The following is a 21,401-nucleotide window of genomic DNA, read 5'->3' on the forward strand; positions in this document are numbered from 1 at the left end:
CCAGGGGAAGATCCGGATGGTTGTGGCTGCCACCTGAGCCACTGAATCCGTGGCACCGTGGTCGGAGCTCATACTGTGGGGCGAAGCTCCCCTGGGTCAGCCTCTGGGGGTCCCGCTCCAGATGGACGGTGGGGGCCAGGCACTGCCAATGGCATTGCGGTCCCTCCCTTTTTAAATTTTTTTAAAAATTTGTTTTTGTTTTTAAAGATTTATTTATTTATTTATTTATTTATGATAGACATAGTGAGAGAGAGAGAGAGAGAGAGAGAGAGAGAGGCAGACACACAGGCGGAGGGAGAAGCAGGCTCCATGCAGGGACCCGACGTGGGACTCGATCCCGGGACTCCAGGATCACGCCCTGGGCTGAAGGCAGGTGCCAAACTGCTGAGCCACCCAGAGATCCCCAATTTTTTTTTTAATTTAAATTAAATTTGCCAACATACAATCTCACACCCAGGGCTCATCCCATCTTCGTGGTCCCTTGCATCTATCTACAGGAGGGGAGGTTATGCATGACGTCAGAGCCGATGACTCAAGCAGCCAGGAGGATTCTTCAGGTCCTAGCAACATCCTTGCATAAATCACAGCCAAGGAAACCTGGCAAGACCATTTTTAAATTTCAGACTCCAGGCGGGGATCCAGGGAGAAAATCAGACTCCTCCTCTAGGCGTGGGCCCTGTCCTGGGAATCCTTCGAGAAGGGACTGACTTCTTGGTGAACATGGGTTAAGCTGCGCTTGGCTGCCCACAGCCCGTCTTTCCTGAAGATCCCCGCCTGTTACGATGTGAAGTGGGTTCTTCCGCAAGGGGAAAAGCGACTGTCACAACCTCCCCTGCCCCTCCACGTGGCATTCTATCCACAGATGCCACCTTTGCTCACGGCACTCTTTGGGAAGAGGGCCAAGAAAAAGGACCTCCTATTGCGAATTTATTTTATTTATTTATTTATTTGAATCAACCCAAAATATCCTGGGTTGATATATCAATTTTTGTCGGTCAATCACTCTGAATTTAAATTTGTCTCCGTGTGACAACTCAGGTACGATGCTAAAGGCCGCAGAAACAATGGCAAATACGTCATCAGGGTTTACGGTGCACAAAACACCAAGGAGAGTGTTTTATATCATTTAATCCTCCGGGAGACTCTGAGGTAGATGCTGTTTTTCTCACACGGTTGCAGATGAGGAAACAGCAGCACGGGCCTCACAGAACTAGCCCGCTGGCTGCACTCCAACGGTCTTTCTCCGCACATCGAAAGGTTATCTTTATAATCCAGCTTCGCCTTCGTCTTCTTGAAAATGAAGCGTTTCAACTTAGTCGAGAAAATCCTGCTTTGCAAGATCTGAGTGGACTCCAGAGCAGGGAGCGAGTTCATACAATGGCAAGATGCGTTAAAAACCCTGAGCCACATAGATAAATGTACACACGCGTATGTTATATGCAAGAAATAATTAGTATGCAACATATATAGATTTAAGATACCAGGCCCATGTCATCCCAAATAACTTAGACCATGTTTTCTCAGCCTCGACCTATTGACATTTCAGCCCATGTAGTTCTCCGTCGTGCGGGCTGTCCTGTGCGCTGTGGCAGGGTCGGTCTCACCCCCGGGCCTGCCCCCCGAGATGATAGCAGCACCCGCGCTGGAGCTGCACCAACCAGGATGTCTGCAGACGTTGTGCAGCGTCCCCCGGCGGGGGCAGTGAGGAGCCCCAGATGGTCCCCAGCTGAGAACCACTGCTTGGGGTGTTGTAGGACACTCTTATTTTCGAGGTCCCATGTCTTAGTCTGAACCATAAAACGCGTTGGTGGCCAACATCCCAACAGTTGCCTGCTGGTTGGGAGGAAATTGGATGGTTTTCTATCTTCACAGGTCACCACTCTTTGGCCCGAGCAACTTTCTCCTCCCAAAAAGTTTTCTTCCCTCTTCTCTGAGATCATGCAAGAGATTTTTTTTTTTTCCGATTTTCCATCAGGCTCCAGCCTGGACACCTGCTCCGTATCTCGCAGGACTCTGTCCATCAAAGGTCTAGTCTTTCCCAGGATCTGATCGTGTTGCGTGACCTTTTGTTCTAAGTCTTCAAACTACTTTCTGATTAGATTTTTCTTCTTCTCTGTCAAAAAAAAAAAAAAAAAAAAAAAAAATCCGGAGCATTCTTGTTGGCTTGCCAATCATCTCTGAACTATTCTATCAGCAGTCTTCTTCTTTCTTCAGGGAAGAAAAAAAAAATCCTCACAAGAAATTGACTTTAAAATAGTATGGTGTTCTTGAGGCCTCAGAGTGGTTTTTATTATCCAGACCGCCCAATGATGAAAATGATGATATAAATGCCATAAGTACCGTCTACACATAGGTGCTGGCACATTTCAACATGGCCCTTGCATGGGTGGCTGCTGGTGGATGGTCCTGCATCAGGCCACTGGGGAGCAGGTAGCCCAGAATACCCACTGACCAGAGAATACTGGGCCCCTGGAGAAGCAGAGCAACCCCCCCCCCCCCGTCCTTTCTAAGGCTCAGGGGATTCAGCAGAAATCTCTCCAAGCACCTGCTCCCCTTGTGCTACAATCTCCCCTTCACCGCCAGCCCCTGTTTCCGCATAACATGGATGAACAGTGTTGGGATTCCTCTTCTTCATCCTGCCTCACAGTCTGCAATTTTCTGGGCCGCTTTTGTCTCTTTCCAGTTGAGAGTATGTCTGAGACCACAGGGGTATATTCTTGAGAAAACTGGCAGATTCCAATTTCTGAAACCTAAACTTAGCCAGACAAAGTGCCTTGGTTTTGTTGTTGCTGTTTGTTTTTGGTTAGAAGGAGGCTCTCTTCACACGAGGGGTGAAGGGACGAGATCAAATCAGATCTTGTATCTTACAAGATGTATTTCTAAAACATTTGCATGTTCTAATGTTTCTGAAATCTTTCACGACGAGGACTCATCTTAAGTAAGATAGTCCGTGTGATTTTTAACTGGGGTGAGAGAAAGGTCCTGGTATTAGATATATAGCATCTTACAATGGGAAATATGTTTTTTTTATTTTTTATTTTTTTTGGAAATATGTTTTTTTTAATGAAAAAAGACTATATGAGTAAATTTAATGGAAAAAAAAGTTCTAAAATACCTCCTAAAATTCTCTTAACTTGCACCAAACTATTACCAATTAATAAAAATCAAGGAATAATGTGCTTGGAATATACAACAATGGAAAACTTGTCCTTGTACGAGAAAACCAGGGCTACCAGACATTTTCCTCCACAGTGATAACTGCTTTTTTGTAGTCTATTCAAGCTCCCCTGCTCAAAACCATTTAAAATATTTTACAATGCATGGTACCTGTTTTCCTTAGTCCTAAATACGGTATTAGTCCTAAAAGATCTAATAAAGCACTTGGCACTTAAGCTTAGTTTCTACATTAGACTCTTGCAGGGTTTCCTTACAAAATCAAACAATATGGCATCATCATTTTTGCACCAATACAGCCTGGTCACACTAATATGTCTCTCCATTTTTCTCCATTTGAGCAAAAACAGAAATGCTGGAAACCCTGCTGGATTCCACGAGCCTCCATCTGAAAGCTCCGCAGCCTGCCTATTAGGATGGTTCTCAGATGTTGAAAGCAGCCCAACTCCAGGAAGTACACCTCAGCCGACCAGCAAAACAAACCATGCCAGCCTGCGCCCCACTCACCCTCTCCTTCCAGGTCACCGGGTCGCCGTTCTGAGAGGCTGGATTCCAAGGCGAGGCCTGTGATTCACTGGTGGGTGGCAGGGAGGTGGTCCGTGTGTGTGTGTGTGTGTGTGTGTGTGTGTGTGTGTGTATGAAGTGTGCCTTCTTTATCAGAGACCGTTTCCTCTGTACAAAGGTGATTTCTGTGTGTTCCTGCAGCCTGAGCTAAGGTGAGGGCAGAGGATTAACAGGTGCACAGGAGGCATTCTTTCTCTCGTTTCGGGATGAAGATTCAGTCTAGCTGCATCAATCAAACCACCCATGCTCGCTCGTGCGCACTCTCTCTCTGTCTTTCTTCCATCCCCACCCTCCTTTTAATATCTTGCCACCGAAGGACTGAACATTCATTGTATGTGTAGGTTCAATACTCCACTGCACATAGCTGAGAATTTAAAATATATTAACAGGAAAGTGTGCGAAGCAATCTACTTGCAACCTGAGCCCACCTCTGCACCCCCAGTTAATTTCTCCATCCCAAAATAGATAGGTAGCTAGATAGAAGGGTAGATAGGGGGTTCGATGTACCCACAAGAAAGCATAATAAATGTGACTACAAAATTGCCAAAGGAAGAATAGCAAAAGCAAAAGCAAAAGCAAACAAAACCCAAAACAAAAAAACATAGGGCTTGAACTCCCCCTTCTGAGCTAGCTGTCTTTCCTGTACTGGTCACGGGACGTTCTCAGCATACGTATGTTATTCAAATATTCCTTATAAATTCAAGCCCAAACATACAAAGAAATTTTAGCTCCTTTGTTAAATAAATATCAGCTCTCAGAAAAGTACTTGGACAGAGCTGTTTTCCGCGGGCCCGGGGCCAGGTAATCTACGCTCTGCGCCAGGGAGAAAGGAAGGCCAGCCATTCTGTTTCCTTCCGCATTACTCCCTCAGTAGAGTGCCCTGCTCGTGGAGAAGCCAGGATTTCAAGTCTGCCTGTGGCGGAGCTGGTCCCCTGGGGGGCCCTGACCTCATCCCTGGGCTGCCAGCTGGGGCGAGGGGCAGCTGTCAGCCCTAAGTGGGCCATTTGCCTTAACCGTGTTCTCTGGTGTCGCTCGACCCCTGCTAAAGAGGTGAGCTAACATGATTTCAGGCCCAGTCTTAAGCCCAAAGGACGTGTCCGGTTGCCTGTCATTTATTTCTACCCTTAAACTATCTTTCCAAATCTAATTAATGGAAAATCGACTGTCACATCCATCTTTGAAAAATCAGATCTCGGCTGGTTGGATTCGATTTTGTCGTGTGCTCTTGATGGTTCAGGTTCGACTCCGCGCAGCTCCCCTGTTGTCAACCCCGCTCCCTGACCCGGGCCGCAGGCTCAAGAACAGCTATTTTTAGACCCAGGCAAGCCCCAGGGTGTCAGACGGTAAATTATTAGCTGTGACTTTAAAAATAGTCATGGAGCCACTTTGGGAACGGTGCCTTCTCCATAGCATAGGCACTGGAATTTGCCTGCCCCTTCTAAACAGTCAGTCGGGTCCCTAAATAGAAGGAAACCAACCGCAGATGGTCCTCACAGCTGACGTCTCTACCCCTCTACCGGGTGGGAGCTGTAAAGGACTCACTGGGTCACACCGGGGCCTCTCGGGGTGTTTAGTAAACAAACAGGCTGCATGGGGGCGGCCACGTGCCCCTCACAGGGTCTTTATGCTGTGGGAACACACAACCGCGCTGCACCCAATCAGCACACGGTTGTGTGTTGGGCTCTTGGCTGCACTTTTGTCTCCCAAAGGTCCACGTCCCTGGAGGACGGAACGTGAGCTCCCAGGACTGGCCTCCGTGATGCAAATCTACGCAAGCTGGGTCTTTTTGTAAAACCTCTGCCTGCAGTGGTTGCCGGCTGTGTGCGTACAACCCTACAACCCGTGCCTGCCTAAATCGTGTCACGGCAGGCTCCTGGTTCGACACCCGGGCTACTGATGCCCAGAGAAGGGAGGTGACTGGGAGCCTAGTCATGGCACATCATGAGGGCGCCCGAGGACTCCTGACCCCCTGGCGAGGGGGTCCTCTGTGATGGCATGTCACAGCCCTGGGCGCTCGGGGATCTCCTCTCCCCTCACGCCGGTGGGAGAGGAAGGGATCCCAAACGGCACCCTGTCCACCTCCGACGCCAACCGTCCCCTGGTGCAGAGGAAACCAGCTTTCTGCTGGTCGGAGGAGCGTTTCAGAAGAGGAAGCAAAAACCGAGCTGGGTAAGAAGCTTTCACTTCGGGACACATTTGTTTTCGGGGGGGGGGGGGGGGGGCTGGGTGGAGGAAGCTCGCTCCTAGCAGATTGGAAAAGGAAGGCGCTTCAGAAGCGACAGATGAGAATATCCACCACGACTGTTTGCTCAGCTTTCAGCAAGTGAGAGGTCAGCTTCCAGTTGTTGGCCGGGAAAGGTCTAGTGAGCAAAATGCCTTTATCGTTAAATATTATCTTGCAAAAATATTTACTAGGGGTTGAACGTAGAACATTGTGCTAACAATGAGACACATAAATTTGGAAACTGCGGCTAACCCCATGGAACAATACCCAGGAAAAGGCCTTGTTTTCATCGGCCCTGGGACGCGAGTGCGTAGATTCAAGACTGCCCACTGGCTCCTCCAGGTTATGAACTCCCATGGCTCCTGGGCAAGCAGAAGACAGAAGACGGATCATGCCCCGAGGGAATGCAAAAAAAAATCGCTTTTCGTTTACATAATAAAGCAAGTGTCATTCCTGAAAATCAAACTGGGTGAAAGTCAGAGCCCCACTTGGAGAACATTCTCAGGTCCCCATTTTTGACTCATTCAGGCCCCCACCCCCGCAGCCTGGGTGTATCCGGGGACCCTTCCTTCCCAGGCAGGAAGACAGTGGAACATGATGTGTGCAGCAGGATGGGGGATTTGGGGTGGGGGTGGGGGGACAAGTTACCTGTTGTGCCCGTGGGGTTCAGAAGCACGTCTTCAGGCTTCCCATGGGCTTGCTGCCGCCGAGCACCCAGCATTGCAGCTGGGAGCGAGCGAGCGCTGACTGCATCCTGCCTGGCACCGTGGGCACAGCCTGGTCTTGGGCCTTCATGCCCAGGCTACGGCGTGGGCTCCTGGCTGAGCCCCAGGCCAGTCCTCTATGTGTTCTGATTCCCCCTCGGCCCAGGGTCCCAGCTGGTTCCCGGGGCTGCACCCCCCTCGCCAGGGCAGCTGGTCTCCAGGACCCGCACTCTGAGAGTGGGATCCATTCTGACCCAAAACTTGTCAGCTGGGTTCTTTCCAGCTTGGGTCTGGGCTCCAGTGGAAGACCCTGGACCCAAAGCATTCTCTGGGGGAAGCGAAACAGCAGCCAGGACTGCCCGGAGCCAGGAAGACCAGCCCGGGATCGACCCCAAGACGGTGATGGACTTGACCTTGTCAATCCGTGGACGTGTGCCCACCCATCCATGCCCCACATTTTCCTTTATAAACCTGGGAGTGTTTTCAGCCCTTTGGAGACCATCTTTGGGATCTCGGTCTGCTGGCTTCCCAGTGTTGGCCTCACTGAAACAAATTCCTTTCTGGTTTCACCGCCAGTTGTTTCTCTGTCTTTGGATTTTTTCGGGGATGAGCGGCGCACTCTGGTTGGTGTGGGCCTCCCAGCGCCTGCTGGATGCCCTTGCACCCCTGCCTGCTCCTCCATCTCCTGTCATGGGCACTCTGGCGTCCTTGCCTTTGCATCAGCACAAGGGGATTCCCTTGTCCTCAGTCTTGTGAGCACGACTGCTCTTCTCCACCCGCATAGACACGTGCCCTATCACCCCAGTGGTTCTCATCAGGGTTCGTAAACCAGCACTGAGAGAGTCAGCCACGCATGGTGGCCGTGGATGCCGTCAGGAGCTGCTGGCGTCATCGGGTGTCCCTTCCCAGATACAAAAAAAAAAAAAAAAAAAGGGCATCCATTCCGAAATAAAAATAAGTCCTTTTATTTCAAATCAAGCTTGGTGAAGATTGAGAGGCTCCTAAGCAGCAGCATCACATGGCTGCCGCCCTCCCCCCCCCCCTCTGCTATGTGGGTGCATTTGAGCATTTGATGGTTTCTTTGGACATTGCATCCTGGGTGGGCAGATACCACGGGGAGGTACAAGTTTCAAACCTCCATCAATCCAAATTTTATAACCATTAGCGAACTCAACAACCTGTTTATTTTTAAGGTGGAGAAACTCAGACTCACGTGGTTAAGTGATTTTCCTAAATGTCTTGGCCACTGATCTAGAAGTAGGACCCGAGTGTCGGGGTCCCGCCTAGGGCTGTGCCCCCAAACCCCAATGTCTCTGCACTTCATTGGGTAAATTATAGATGTTTAGATATTTTGGACAAAGTATATATTCATTCCAAATATCAGTGAAAAACATAAAGGGGAAGAACAGAAAACAACTCAGCACGCAACATTAACCCTACTTGGGGATCCTGCCGGGGTTTCCATTTTTTTTTTCTCCTTTTCCCAGTTTTATCAGAAAGTCTTATTTTACTTCCTTTTTGGAGCGTCTTGTAAAATATCAGGAGCGTCCTCTCAAATCCGTGGATAAGACTCCGCAGGAGCACGTTTGGGACTGTGACATGTGACACTGCAGAATGGATATTGTGATAACGCGATTTACAGTAAGAATTGTGTCTTTGGTTCCCGGTTTCTGGCACAGGGCTCCGAAAACCCTCAGAATTTCCCGAGCGATCAGGGCAATCAAGGTGTCTTTTGTTAGGCTAATGAGATGACTTTCGGACCCCACCTGAGGACAGGGCCGGTTGCCAGGGGAACCAACCCAGTGATTAGAGGGCTGCAACTCTCCATCACAGCCCTCTGACCTCCTTGGACGGGAGAGGGGCTGCAGATTGAATCAATCACCAATGGTCAAAGATTTAATCAATCGGTCATGCTTCTGTAGTGAGGCCTCTGTACAACCCCACAGGAAGGGGCTAGGAGAGGTTCTGGGTTGGCGAACACGTGGAGATCCTGGGAGAAAGCCGCCCGCAAGAGGATATGAAAGCTCCTCGTGCTTTCCCCTGAGCTGCATCCTTTCAGGATAAACCGCTCATCCAGCAAGCGAAGGGTTTCTTTGGGCTCCATGAGCCACTGGGAAGTCAAATGAACCCAAGGAGGGGGCTGTGGGAGCCTCCAGTCTTCAGTCTGAGGGTCGGAAGCACAGGCGACAACCTGGACCTCCGACTGGCATCTGAAGTGTGTGCGCTGGGGGCAGAGTTATGGGCCGAGCCCTCAGCCTGTGCGTCTGACCCATCTCCAGGGAGACGGTGTCACAGTTGAGTTGAGTTGTTGCACATCCAGCCGGCGTGGAGCCTTGCTTGGTGGAGTGAGGGAACCCTGTGCCCCCCACACACAACCAGACAAACACATGAAATCTAATGCATTTTATCATCTCCATGTTGAGGGGTATTAGACTGTTTGCAACTTCATTATTCCTTTAAGGTAAATATTTTCTTTGTGATTTTATATCCATGCTCCTTCTACTTGTGAATGAATCTCTGGGATGCGGGTGTCCTGAGAGTGGTAGTGATGTCATATTTATTTCATGGGCTAGTTTCTGAGTCTAATACACTTAAAAAAAAGATTTTATTTATTTATTTGAGAGAGAGAGAGAGCATGACGGAGGGGAGAGAGAGAAGCAGCCTCCTCATCGAGCAGGGAGCCCGATGCAGGACTCGATCCCAGGACCCTGAGATAATAATGACCTGAGCGGAAGGTAGATGCTTCACCGACTGAGCCACCCTGCCCTCCCAACCCTCCAAGTCTAATAGACTTTTAAGCAGAAGGATGCTTTGGGGAAGGGTGCATGCACCCTTCTGAGTTTGATATTAAGGCCCTTTTGATGCTGATTGATGTACTCTTGGCCGTTAGGTGCTCGTGTTTGAACCCAGTGCTCTTGCTCTATTTCCTTGTGACTGACATAAGGAACCAGGCTTCCGAGGGGCTCGAGGAAGGACCCTCTTCTTTTCTCTCTCACCCCCATCATTTGCTTGAGAATGCAACTAAAGTGAAAAGATGTGTATAGTATCAAGCAGAAAACCACAGGCCCCAAACGGAGCACTCATGGGAGGTCAGGTCACTGAACTGGGGCTTCCTGCTGAGCTCCCTGCAGTTTCGGCCTCCCCAGGAATGTCTCATAACTGGTCAGCCGGGACCTTTCTGGTCTGCAGGGTGAGGTCACCTGTCCCGGCCCCTTACTGTCCCCCTGAAGGAGTATGAGGTCAGCTGCATGTAAGACCTCCTAATGTTCCCCCTCAGGGAGGGTGATCTCACCTGAAACTTTTTTTTTTTTTTTTGCTCATAACTTCTTGCCCGTCCTTCCTTCCTGTAAAAACCTTGTATTTTAGACGTCGCTTCCACTCGCTAGAAGGGCTGCTGCCCTGGTCGTGACTCACTTAATAAAGCCAATCACATCCTCTAATTTACTCCTTTGGAGTAAATTGTTCTCAAGCAATAGGGACAAGATTGTGACGAGGAATGAAGAACTTTGGAAAATAATTTAACTTTTCTCTGAAGGTTAGGAATTTTGCAGCATGCAGCTTGGAATGTCTGAAGAACGATGGGGCGTGTGTGAATGACCCATGCTTGAAGAAATCTGTGAATGAGATTTCGTGGAAATACTAGTAAATGAAAGGACACAAGTCCCCGACTGGTGGGTGATAAGCGTTCCGATGGATTATAAAGATGGGTAGTGACGGGAAGATTTTTGAGGAGTCAAATGACATTTTTACATCATAATTTAATGAGCTTTATTCAAAGCCTGGAATTGTTTTAATATGACAAAGGATGGCAGAAATGTTAAGCATCAGTGCTGGAGGTCAAGGGTAAAGCCTTTTTCATCCCAAATCTGCAACACCTGACTTGGGCGGTGAGTGGCCCAATCAATGTTCATGGAGGTTCCTGGTGTGAATAATTAATTGTTCTTCCTCCCTCTTCCTTGAAGCTGTTTTATGGCTCTCCTTCCTGCACATTTAATCCAATCAGCATTATTGATAAAGATATTATGCAAGGCACTGTCATTGTTTCAACCTTCCTCTCCTCTCATAAATCCTACTTCTTATATGATAGTGATGGGGGAATTTCAGAATGTCAAGATAGATATTTACAGGAGTCTGGAAGCTCATTGAGAAAAATATGAACGTAGAGAAAAATGACAGGGAAAGGTACAATAGATGGACATCTAATCCGGGAAAGATAAACAAAAAAAAAATGAGTAAGAGTTTTGTCCAAAGAAAAGTAAATAGAAATTACAAGCATAAAACAGTATTTTTCAAATCTAAGGAAATGAGCTTTTAATCCAACAAAAGATCTACAGAAATACCAAACAATTCAAATAAAAGACCCTCACCTAAGCATCTGCTTGTGAGTTTTACATACTCAAGATTAAAAAGGAGTTACCAAAATGTTCAAGACTGAAAAAAAAAAAAATCATTAAAATAAATAAATAAATAAATAAATAAATAGCATCAGCAGTATTGGATGCAAAATGCAATAGAGCAAAGCTGTCAGATTATTGGCAGGAAATTATTGAAATATTTGTTGGATATAGCTACTCTGTCTTAGGTGCTTATGCTAAAGACGCTTATTCTGTAGAGTGGTAATTTATTAAGCAACACATTTAGACACTCTTGCTACTCAACCCATTTCAGGTATTTTGAGCTACTAGAAGAGAAATCCCGAGCGAATGCGTATGTTGCTTTTCTCTTAAAACTTCATTATCAGTTGAAGTTGGTTTGGGTAAAGTGGACACAAACTCTGGAAATTTTTTTCCTCTGCCAAATTTCCACCCATCTGTTAACTAAGTAACCAGTGACAGCCTTCCTTTAAAGCTTTGCCGATTTTCTGGTTTCTTTCCTCAGGTTAAAATATTTTTACTCGTTCATGTGTGTATTTACTGAACAAGCATTTATGGAGGGCACGCCATATACCATCCATTGTGATAGGCGGCTGGTGCATAAGCCAAATTAAGTGCATTTCTTGCCTTCATGGAGCTTATAACCTATAACCTGAGTGGGAGTAGTTGCTCGGAGCCAAGTAAGAAAATTCGTAATGAAAATCCAACTTACAGATAAGAGTGGTATGTGGAAAGAGTGCCGACAAGCTCATGGGATGGCGATCTATTTCAAACTGGAAATAGGGACTGCAGAGAAATCTTCCTAGAGGTGTTGACATTGTAGAGCAGTCTGGATTTTTTTTTTTTTTTAAAAAGGAGATATCTGGTTGAAACGAAGCTAAGAAATTGGGGGAACTTCCCACACAGAGGAAGCATCATATCCAAAGTCCAGATGCGAGAGGCTTGTGGTGTTTAAGGACCTCCTCTTGGTTAGAGATGGGTAAGAGGGAAAATCGGCAGGTGCTAGACCAGTAATACCTTGACTGACATGCTAAGTAATTTGGACTTTATCTTGAAGACCGCAGGAGGATTGAAATATTTTAATGGGGGAGAGAGGCATCATCAAAAGTATGGTTGATTAGAAAGATACTCTGGTGAGTGGAATATTTAACATTGGGGTAAAGTGGAAGGCAGGTAGGTCACTTGGACTATTTCCATGGAATGGAAAAGAATCATGTAAGAATAAATTATGATATGAAACCAGGAAAGTGGGGGATCCCTGGGTGGCGCAGCGGTTTGGCGCCTGCCTTTGGCCCAGGGCGCGATCCTGGAGACCCGGGATCGAATCCCACGTCAGGCTCCTGGTGCATGGAGCCTGCTTCTCCCTCTGCCTGTGTCTCTGCCTTGCTCTCTGTGTGACTATCACAAATAAATAAAAAATTAAAAAAAAAAAAAAAAGAAACCAGGAAAGAGAAATAGAGGATTCAAGAGATATTATAGTGGTCATTTTGAGAGGATTTTATGGTCAATTGTTATACGGAGGGCAATAACAACTCTGGATTTTCTGGAATGAGCAGTTGGGTAGATGGTGGACGATTTTGAAAAAAAAATAGACACTGGTTAAGGGGTAAATTTTGGGGTAGAGAGACACATTTATTTACCTTTTCAAACAAAAAATCCCCTATTTATTACTGAACCAACAGAAGGAGAAACATGGAAACAGAAATATCCTTTTCCCCATAAAGCACATCCGGTTATTGAGACAGCGGTGTCTACAGAGCGATGCAGCCCGAGCAAGTGACCCCGATACAGCATCAACGTGTGTGCCTTCTTCTGTGGGATTCCTTATAGACCAGCCTGGTTCTTCAGTGTTTCCATGGAAACCGCTGGTGACAAAACTATGGTGATGGGAAAGATCACCTGGGAAAATGTGTGAGGAGATCACCTAGGGAGCTCTCGCTCCTAAGGATGAGCAGGGGGAAAGGATTCCAAGAAAGAGGGAAACCGTGCAATAGCAGAGAGAGAGGCAAGTTCAAGGATGTGGAGACAGGAAGGCGGGTTTCAGAACAAAGAGACGGACTAGCAGCGTTTAATTTTGCAGAGAAAAACGAGTGAAGATAACGACAGGATTTTTTTTGCGGTTGTATTTTGCAACGAAGAAATCATTGAGACCTTAGCCAGACGGAGAGACAGTTGCCGTAAACAATTCTGGGCTTGAAGACAGGTTGTAAGAGGTTTTAGGATGCAGCCTTCCTCACTTTTTCGCTTTTGGAAGTGTGACGATGGAGTCTGACGTTGAAGTCATTTTGTCCAGACGCGTGAGTGAGGACGCTGCACATCCAGATTTTTCCTCCCCTGGTGGGGAGGGGGCGATGCTGTTCCCTGATTCTTATTTGGTTGTTTGTTCTTGTTTGGTTGTTTGTCCAGACCTCTGGACAAAATTATACAAAACCTCTCAAAATTATACGAAACCTCTCAAAGTTGCTGAAGCGGAGGCTGGCGTCGCAATGCATCTGGCCCCGCGTCTCCGTGTGCAAGACACCTCATGTCTATACGTCCATCAGCTCCTTCCCTGACCTCATCTAAGACACTGCCATTAAAAACAAAAAAACAAAGCAGAACAAAACCAACAACTCTTATTTTGCTGAGTTACTTTTACTCCCCTCTTCCAGTTTTGCTCTGTTCTATTATTCCCAGCCACTTACTGGAAGAAACAATAAAATCATATTTGAATTTTTATTTCGCTGCTCATCTGGGCCCCCTTCCTTCTCCCTCCTTCCTTTCTCTTATCTTCCTTTCCTTTTGAGTCTCATTCTGTACACTTCCATTATTGAGCTAGTGAAGTTTAGATGACTCTACGTTTTTTTTCTGGGATCTCCTAAGTCGTTCTGTCTTCTTAGTATCCATCTCTTTATTTTACCAGCAGAGAAAGCCTCCAGATACCAGGTGCCAAAGCAGCTTGTTCTCCACGGCGCGTTTAGTCAGTCGTGTGTTCGCTGAAGGCCTACTGTGTGCTTTGCGTGCGCTTAGACTCCGAGGAGAGATGATACTAAAGAGTGATACAGAATTCTCGTATTTAATGGAACGAACAACACTACAAAGACTTGTGAGATAATTAGCAAACATTATTCAATTTAGCATAAAATAATTTTATATATATTTTATATATTAATATACATGTCTATACTATTTATATATTTATATGTATTAGATATATATCTCTATCTTTTTTTAAAGATTCATTTATTTATTCTTAGAGACAGAGCTCATGAGCAGGAAAGGCAGAGGGAGAGGGAAAGAATCTCAAGCAGATTCTGCTGAGTGAGGGATGGATCTCACCAACCTGAGATCATGACCTGAGCCGAAACCAGGAGTCAACGCTTAACAGACTGTGGCCCCCAGGCTCCCCTCATCTATCTATCTATCTATCTATCTATCTATCTATCTATCTATCATCTATCTATCCATCTCTCTACCTACCTACTCTGCTTCCATTCATTAACAATGAGTTCTTAGAACAACACAACACATTATTTAATTAGGTGTTAGATTGTGTCACCACGTACTAATTTTTACTCATTGTGGTGAGATGGAAAAATCTTTGGGAAGGATCCAGAGCTTTTTTTTTTTTTTTTTTTAAGGTTTTATTTATTTATTTATTTATTTATTTATTTATTTATTTAACAGAGCACAAGAGGGCGGGAAGGGAAGCAGGAGGAAGAGACAGAGGGAGAAGCAGACTCCCGCTGAGCAGGGAGCCCGATGCAGACTCCATCCCAGGACTCTGGGATCATGACCTGAGCCGAAGGCAGAGACTCAGCAGACTGAGTCCCCCAGTCCCTGGATCCAGAGCTCTTAATATCCAAATTGCTTCTAACATAGACTCCTGCTACCTGCTACCTGCTTCCTGGCACCCGACCAGGTGTGAGGTTCCAGGTGTGTCGCACCCCCTGTGGTGGTATCCACCCAGGTCATCTGGAACCAATGCACACAGCGGGTCGCAGTCCCTGGTCCCAGCCCTGTGGCCACCCTGCACCTTGACCAGCAGCGGGAGGGGACAGGTGGCAAGGACCTCTCCAGGCCTGGTTCTGGGGGGTTTGGCTCTTTTCATGTTTTTGGTGCTCAGGCTTTGCTCTCGGTGGCTAAGACTGTGTGTCCCCATTCTGTGTAGAGGAGTTAATGACAAGGGAGGCCCACAGATGGCCCAGGACAAACTCAGGGCAGCCTTGAGCCTCTAGAAGACCGGGGCTGCATTGCAGTGCATGTGGACATGGTATTGAAGAAATAATCCCTAGAGAAGAGTCTCTCTGAAGAGTTGATTAATGATATGGTGATATCATAGTTGCATTGAGTGAAAAGCACAAGTTGCCATAGGAGATGATCCTATTATGAATCTTTTCCTGAAGGCTCTTAGATTATCCAAAGGATATTTTTTATCCAAATTTCTTGTATCGGAAACTGCTGTTCCTACTTACCGGTGACCGGGTGATACCGGCGTGATGAGGACCACTGGAATTTTACCTGTGGTTTTCCAAAGCTGCGTCCGCAGCAGGAGCATGTCGGTAACCGAATGGGTGACTAGCTGATTGGGTGCCTGCCATGGGCCAGCTTCCGCGCTGAACACCCATCCCCCGTACCTCTTCACCGCTGCCTTAGGAAGTAAATGCATTAAAAATTAGGAGGGAACAGAACTCGGGTCATTTGCCTGGGATCACCCAGGCAGCAAGACATAAAGCCAGCATGTGCATTTTCCCCTAAATGCTGCCTGGAGGGGCCACCGGGAGAAGGTTCCCCAGCTCAGCTTGCAAGCCACCCTCTCCTGCTGGAACAGAAGCCTTGGATCCTGTTCCTACGGATCCTGTTCCACTTGGTCTATTTTGAAGTGTTGCTCGATGGACTCTTCTCTGTTAGGGATGTGCATCCTTGCTGGACAGTGTGAAATCTTTGAAAAGGTAAGAACCTGGAGGATTTGAAGATGGCAAGGTGGGAATGAAGCAGCCAAAAGACAGCTTAGCTCCACTTCTTCCTCCACTGGGAGCTCTTTCTTTCCAAATACACTGGTTGGTGAGGGAGTTGCTGAGGGTGGAGCAAAAACTTTATCTCTCAGCACCCTGCCCTTGGTGGAGGGCAAATCCACTCCCATCTTTATCTTATCATAGATTTTGGTGTGTTCCTATTTATCTAGGGAGGAGCTCTTAAACAAAACCATTTGTCAAATACCCAATTGGGAAAAAAAAGTATATTGACATCCCTGCTCTCAAGTGATGTATTGATACCACTTTCTGTGGGATTATTACAGACTCTATAAACTAGTCTGTTGATACGTTATGCTAATGCTGTTTCGTGTTCATATGAAAGTTGCCAACCATGGGCAGAACTACCTGTTTGTAAACTTTCTTTTTTATCCCTTGAGGGTACATTGAACATTTTCTCCAGATCATATAATGCATTTTTTTTGGCGGGGGGAGGTTGTAAATTAGGGAAAAAAAAAAAAAAAAAACAGAAAAAAATAAAACTACTCGAAAACTTACCATCCACAGGTGGCTTTTCTAGATTTTTTGTGCTTCTGTCTATGTCTGTACATCTATAATACTTGGATGCAAATCAGGTGATGATTTTTTTCCCCTCAACATATTAGATCATGGGATAGTCCGGTTTTATTTTAACACTTCCCAGAAGCTATTCAGTGTACCTGTAAAAGGCATAGGGGCTGGATTTAGAATAGGTTTTCCTGGAAAGTAATCAACATTCTCATACAGAAATTGGGCAGTGAAGGATGAAGAAGAAAACCTACAAGTCTCGTTGTTGTATCACGTGGGCAGGAAAGTACTGTTTTCATGACTTTCTATACATTCTCATTCTTTCCATGAAAATGAGTATTTTTGTTCTGTAGTGGTGTCATTGTATTACAAGTCAACACATCACAGAATCACTTCCCATACCAAATAATTATATCACTTTCACTGACTTCTCCTAGAAGCATTTATATTTTCATCACAAAGCAAGGAAAACCACCTTTCTTTTCATTTCACAAAACAAAAATCTATTGTCATAACGCATCATTATTAAAGAAAACATAATCCTCTTAGGTTATCAGAGAGAAAAAAATAGACTTGTCTAAAATTCCACCATTCTGGAATGATCTCTTTGCTGCACATATTTTCATTTTTTTAACTATGTGTTATATACCGATAAATATTATTTCTTACAAAGCTGAGTCTATACTATATGCTATTCTGTTACCAGATTATTCAAATATTTGGTCAGAGATTAACAAGGAATATTTGAGGTTAATTTTTTTAGTATACGCAGAACGATTGTATTACAATACAGCCTTCGAAGTGGAATTACTGGACCGAAGGATTTGTCGTTTCTAAGCTTTTCCATAGGAATGAGCAAACTGATTTGTGCAAAGTTGGTATCGATTTGTTTTTCTCACCGATGACATTCGAGAGGGTCCACATCTGCGTGTCTGGGACAACACTGCGTGCTCTAACGTATTTTTAATATTTGAGCAATTGATAGGTGAAACAGTGCATGCTATTTCATGCTTCTTTGAACACCATATGTATTTTTCTGCTCCCAAATGATCTCTTCATATCCTTTCCCCATTACTCTATTACGGTAGTTTACTTGTCTCTCTCTTTTCAAATTCTTCAAGCCGCTGTATAATAGACATATTTAGATCTTTGTAGCCCTATGCATGTGTGGGGAACATTTCCTTCAACTTTTCACTTGCCCTTTAAATTATTTATTTATGGGATCTTGAGGGTCCAGGAAATACTGATTTTTTTAATGTCCCTTATTACTTCTGATAAGTGAGCTTGAAAAAAAGCAGCTGGGGAAGGTAAGATTTTGTTTTAATCTTTCAAAAAAAAAAAAAAAAAGGTGGAAAAGGTCATTGACAAGTAACAGCGTGCCCAGCTGGAGGTTCTGTTGCTGTCTTGACTTTTAATGCTCTGCCAACATTTGTAAGTGAGAAAAATCAGATAAACCTTTCTGATGTGGGAATGGCAGGGGTGGTTTCTGACTGAATGGGAGCCTCACCCCTGGCTTTAGCTAATAGAATGACCTCCTTTCTCCATGGCTCACCCCTAAATCAGTTAAATCTCCAATAGGGTGTCTCTCACACTTTTCAGAGAATGAGTCTCCTTTTTCCATTTAGATGACTCCCAGTAGGTGTGGACGTTAACACTGTGAGTATGTGTGTGTGTGTGTGTGTGTGTGTGTGTGTGTAAGTCAGTACAATGTTTGCAAAAGGCCAGGACACAATCCCAGGTTAATGGCATGTCTAAATGTCTGTGCCTGGTATCTAACTAGCTTTTTTAAAAATTATTTTAATCATAATTTCCATGATCACTGTATCAGGATTATGAATACAATTATTTTAGATTTTTTATTTTATTTTATTTTTTATTTTTTTTATTTTATTATTATTTTTATTTATCATAGTCACAGAGAGAGAGAGAGAGAGAGGCAGAGACATAGGCAGAGGGAGAAGTAGGCTCCATGCACCGGGAGCCCGACGTGGGATTCGATCCTGGGTCTCCAGGATCACGCCCTGGGCCAAAGGCAGGCACCAAACTGCTGCGCCACCCAGGGATCCCTAGATTTTTTTTTTTTTTTTAAGTAATCTCTATACACAACCTGGGACATGAACTTACAACCTAGAGGTTAAGAGTCACATGCTTCACTGACTGAGCCAGCCAGGCACCCCCCAATTTTTTTTTTTTGAGTTTTTATTGATTTATTTATTAGAGAGAGAGAGAGAGAGAGAGAGAGAGAGAGCAAACACAAGCAGAGGGAGGAACAGAGGAAGAGGGAGAAGCAGTCTTCCCGCTGAGCAGGGAGCCCAACATTAGGCTCCCTCCTAGGATCCCAGGATCATGACCTGAGCCGAAGGCAGAGGCTAAACCAACTGAGCTCCCCAGGGGCCCCCAAAATTATTTTAAAGATTATTGTGCCATGAGGTACAGCAAGGCAGAAAAGGTTCTTCTGCGTTGTGCCTGTACGTTAGTCAGTAGCGTACCTGGCTGGTCCAGGCCAGCTTTCTTTCCCCATCTCTTGTCATCATAATGATTTCAGAACCAGGGTGTTTCACTGATTAGTACCAAGAATGTAATTTAGCCATAGTGACAAGGTCTATGAATGGGTCTAAATGAGGCAACCCAATTCCATTTCTCTAGACTCGCTTTGTTCATGGTGTTTTAATATCTTTGAATCTAAATCTTTGAGATGGTGAATACATTTGCCAAAGGACCGACTGCTTGTGATTGGCACCCAGATACTTCTATGAATGTTACCTAGTTGGTCCCTTACTACAATTAAATTTGGTTTCCTGGTCTATAGGGAGGATATTGAAAGAGGTGTTGAAATGAAAAAGATGAGTGGATAGGTCGGGACAGGTCATTAGATGAGGTGGGAGAGGCAGAAAAGTGGGTAGGAACCCCGTTGTTAGAGCAGACAGGTGGTCTGTGGCAGCCTCGTAGCCAGTGAGTGGAGATTGCAGAAAGAAACATCTTTGAAAGGACAAGGTGGGAACAGGGTCAGAAGAGGCAGGAGAAGGGGAGGTGGGCCAGGACACGGATGGCACCCTGTGGCCTTCACCGGTGTCCCCAAGCTGGGACAGACCACCCAAGTCCTGGGCTGTGTCTCCAGGGTCGCTGTGGGTCCCTCTGCCCCCACCTGCCAGCATCTGCGGCTGGAGCAGCATGGAGCCATGAAGACAAAGCTCCTGATGGCATCAGGCTCGTGCCCCAAGTTGTAAATCCCCAGCCTCTCTGTGGTGGGCCTGACGTCCGTTCCTCTGCGTTGTATTTGTCAGGCTCAGAGCCCGGAGTCAAGGTGAGGGGAATCAAGGTGCCTGGTGATGGGCCAGGTGATCAAATTTTGGAGCTCCCTTCTCGATACACTACTGTGGGCTGGAAACACTGGTTTCTCCTCTGAAAAATAGAGACACAGTTAGCTCATACGGCCGCGGTGAGAATTGAATAAGGTCCTCCTGCAAATGTGCCTGGTGTCATCCGGCCCGTGGCGAGCATGCAGTAAATCTCAGCTGGGGCACTACTCAGCGAAGACTGGCGATTGGTGGCTGCTTCTCAGAGGTGACCGACCACTGCAGGGCCTGCTGCTCATTCCCACAGCTCCGGGACTAGGCTCCGCGAGCAGGATTTAGGTGAGGCACGCTGACACCTGCAATTTCTCTTCCCTAAACTACATGTAAACAAACAAACAGACAAAACAAGTAGTGATGCATAAGCCTCTTTGACAAATATGTATTCGAGTGAAATGAATTACCTTGAGATTCCATATCATCCAACTCCAACATTTTTAGCTGTGTTGTAAAATTCTCAGGACGTTGACTGGAATAATTCTTTGTGCACAGAGCTGAAAAATGATAGATAATATTTCACTTCACACAACATAAAATTGCTGTATGTTTTACAGATTCTCTTATCTGAAACTTTTGGTAGCACAATCTAGGGAAAAAAATAACCCTGTATTTCTAGCTAAAATGGTCATAAAGAAAAATCTCAAGCCTGCCATTTTTTTTTCTTTTTTTTTTTTTTTTTAAGATTTTATGTAGGTAGCTATGTGTGTATGTCTTTATTTAGACAGAGAACGAGTAGGGGGATGGGCAAAGAGAGAGCAAAAATCTCAAGCAGACTGCGCTCTGAGCAAGGAGCCCAACGCAGGGCTCCATCTCATAACCCTCAGATGGTGACCTGAGCTGAAACCAAGAGTTGAATGCTCAATTGGCTGAGCTACCCAGGCGCCCTCAAACCTGTCAGGATTCTAAGTGTACGTTTCCCTGGAAGGTTAACGTGGGTCAGATTTAGTGGATAACCAGGTGGCGGCACAGCACGACTTGGTCCCAGGATAGCTAGCGAAGGCTGTGATGCTAGAGGATTCAAAATGCTGACAAAATATCCTGTAATTTAAAAAGATTACTTAAATGAAACTCCATATTTTCACTGGAAACCATCAAGTTAATTTCCAGATGGTGATTTTTTTTTCAAAAAGTTAATCTCTCCTTGCAACCTGGACCCATGATGAGAGAAAGATGGTCATGATTGTTTAGTTTATGAAAAGTTAGAATCATGCCATGTTGTGCTAGGGCAGCAATTCTTTGTGTGTGTGTGTTTTTTTTTTTTTTTTCCTAAAAAGTGTAAGGCTGGGGGTGCCTGGGCGACTCAGTTGGTTGAGCGCCTGACTCTTGATTTCTGCTCAGGTCATGTCTCAGGGTCGTGAGATCGAGCCCTGTGTCAGGTTCCATGCTCAGCGGAGAGTCTGCTGGAGATTCTCTCTCTCTCCTTTTGCTCCTCCTCATTCCCCCACTGCCGACAAATAAATAAGTAAAATCTTTTTTAAAAAGGTGCAATG

At 45.7% G+C, this 21,401-nt stretch overlaps 1 long non-coding RNA gene across 1 annotated transcript in view; it reads left to right on the top strand.

Annotated features, from left to right (window-relative positions):
• Positions 1–5,214: 5,214 nt before the first annotated feature.
• The window catches only part of LOC144313918 (uncharacterized), an 87,267-nt gene continuing 71,080 nt past the window's right edge, over positions 5,215–21,401 (top strand). The window contains exon 1 of the long non-coding RNA XR_013379568.1: positions 5,215–5,907. This is a non-coding gene — a long non-coding RNA (uncharacterized LOC144313918). The remainder of the gene's footprint in view (positions 5,908–21,401) is intronic.

This window comes from Canis aureus, chromosome 5 (assembly GCF_053574225.1).
Source record: "Canis aureus isolate CA01 chromosome 5, VMU_Caureus_v.1.0, whole genome shotgun sequence".
NCBI lineage: Eukaryota > Metazoa > Chordata > Mammalia > Carnivora > Canidae > Canis > Canis aureus.